Source organism: Peromyscus eremicus, chromosome X (genome assembly GCF_949786415.1).
Source record: "Peromyscus eremicus chromosome X, PerEre_H2_v1, whole genome shotgun sequence".
Taxonomy (NCBI): Eukaryota; Metazoa; Chordata; class Mammalia; order Rodentia; family Cricetidae; genus Peromyscus; species Peromyscus eremicus.
In genome coordinates, this window is record NC_081439.1 from 112,550,417 (window position 1) to 112,552,992 (window position 2,576).

The 2,576-nt window shown below is 43.2% G+C and overlaps 1 pseudogene; it reads right to left on the minus strand.

Moving 5' to 3' along the window:
* Positions 1-2,077: 2,077 nt before the first annotated feature.
* Positions 2,078-2,274, minus strand: LOC131900337 (U1 spliceosomal RNA; annotated as a pseudogene).
* Positions 2,275-2,576: the final 302 nt, after the last annotated feature.

Sequence of the window (2,576 nt, forward strand, 5' to 3'; positions counted from 1 at the left end):
CTGTACCTAGTGGCCCTGGGAAATCAGATTCTTCTACAATTGTAAGGGAGCAGAAAGCAGACTGGTGGCAGGAATATAGAAACCCTGAAATGTATTTCAATACAAAAGTTGCACTAGAGGGCTGGAGCTGGTGGCACACACCTTTAATCCCAGCACTGGGCACACACACAGCTCTCTATGATTTCTAAACTACCCTGGTCTACATAGTGAGATCACGGCCAGCCACAGCTATACAGTAAAACTCTGGTTCAAAAGAAAATATTACACTACAGTCACCAGATATGGTGGTTCACAACGATAATCCTGGCCTTCATGAGACTGAAGCAAAAGGATCACTATGAGTTCAAATCCAGCCTGGACTACATAATGATTTGAAGTTAGTCTGTGAGACTGCCTAAGAGGAAAAAAAAAGAAAAGAAAATTGTCCTAGAGATATAAGGACCTATAGCTGTTTCTGGAAAAATAATCAAGCAATTCTGAAATATGATCATAGGTTTTTAAAAGCCACTGCTAAGAATGTAAACTCTCTCTAAATACAAAATATAGTCATTGTCTCCCCAGTACCTGGTAGACTCACTTAAAAGACCCCACTTTTTAACTCCACTTCCTCCAGAAGCAAGCAGTCAGTAGAGCAAAGGAACCAAAGTGTCTAACCGTACACCACCCTCTTTTTTTAGTTCCACACCTGGACTACACAGAGTGAACAGTTTCTGATTAGCTTTGTGCCTGATTTCATCACCTGTGCAAAGCCACCATCCCTGGTCCATCCTCCTAAGAGAGACATACCACCAGTGAAACAACTCCTTGGGCATGGGATCAGAGTACTGCATGTGTGTGAGGTCCCTGGTAGTACAGAACAGAGCTGGGATAGAAAAGAAGGAGATCAGGAGGTCAGATAGGGCCATGAGACACCACAGGAGACAGAGAGGAAACAGGACATGCAGGAGAGAGAAAAAGCCATGAGCCACGTGGCAGCACATAGATTAATAGAAATGGGTTAAATTAAGTTATAAGAGCTAGTTAGAAATAAGCCTAAGCTAAGGACAAGCTTTCATAATTAATAAGAAGTCTCCATGTCATTATTTGGGAGCTGGCAGTACAGAGAAAGACCGCTACACTCAACTTCATAGTGAGTTCCAGGCCAGCCAGAGCTACATAGAAAGACTTCATCTCAAAAGAATATTTTGAATGTGACCCTGGGTTTCCAAATCATTTGAAGATATGTTTCACTTGTCAAAGTAGGAGCAAACAACATACTTCTCCCTTTTTGCTTGTTTTGTGTTTTTAAGATGAGGTCTCCCCTGGCTAGTATGGAACTCTCAGCAATCCTTCTGCCTCCAATCTCTTCAGTGCTAGGATTACACCATGCCCAGCTCAAGAACATAGTATTAAAGTGTTAGCTTAATTTCTATCTTATAAACCTGTAAGCATATGGTTCTTGGAACTCCCTTCCTCCATTTACTCTGGACCTCACATATGGTGGGGACCGGTTTGTCTGCCATAGTAGCTGTATATTATGGAATCTGCTGAAGGAAGGTGGTGGGCTGCTGTTCTCATTCAGGTCTGCACTTCTATTTGAGTCCAGATGTGATTACACTACGTTAAATCCTACCCATGGCCCTGATATGGAATAGGAAAGATGGCTGCAGTTTAAGTTAATCATCCTACACTGCATGAGCTTCCTTCTACCTCCCAGAGGCACACAACTACCCACGATGATACAAGGTGAACTTTGATTGGTTTTGCCTGGGAGTTGGGAGTTGGGTGGGTGGTGGGGAGGGGTGGGCGGGGGTGGGGTGTGGGATGGGGGGGGTCCTAGATTTCTTGCTCACACTTTTTTTGTTTGTTTTGGGTGCTGCTGAACATCAAACCCAAGGTTTAATGTGCTCCACCACTGAGATGCATACCCAGCTCTTCCATCCCACATTTTGATTATTAAGTCAATCCTCTTATGTGAGGTCATTGTTATCTCCCTGTCATCCACAGGCTCCAAACAGAGGACTCTGACTCCAACTCATCTTGCTTCTGAGCTAGCTAGGCGGTCCTGAGCTCCCAATCACTGCTAAGGGTTGGGCACACAGGGAAAGCTCATATTTTTATTTTATTTTATTTTTATATTTAATGTTTCATTTCCCATACTACCACAAATTATGCTATCCAGTTTCCCACATTTGGGGAAATCCCAGGGCTCAGCACAGCTGTGTGCACTGGATAAGCCTCGCTCTAAGAAAAAACACCTTCCTGATCATAGTATACCTCCTGCCAGGTGGTTATTAAGGGAGGTTTCAGAGATGATGAGAGGCACACATTGGCAGAGAGAAGAAGGGAAGACATTTGCAACAGAGTACCTGAGTGTGGACAGACTCACTGGGGAAATAAACAGGCACCAGGCATAGCGTGGTCATAGCCCAGTGCACGGCACATGCTTCGTATAAAGCAAATATGAACTGAATAAAATAACAACAAAGTAATCAGTAAAGAAACACTAATAAAGTAATCAGTAAAGAAACACTAATAAAGTAATAGTAGGGAGTACAGCTATGAAAAAGAGGGTGAAGTGTTTGGACTCAGCACTA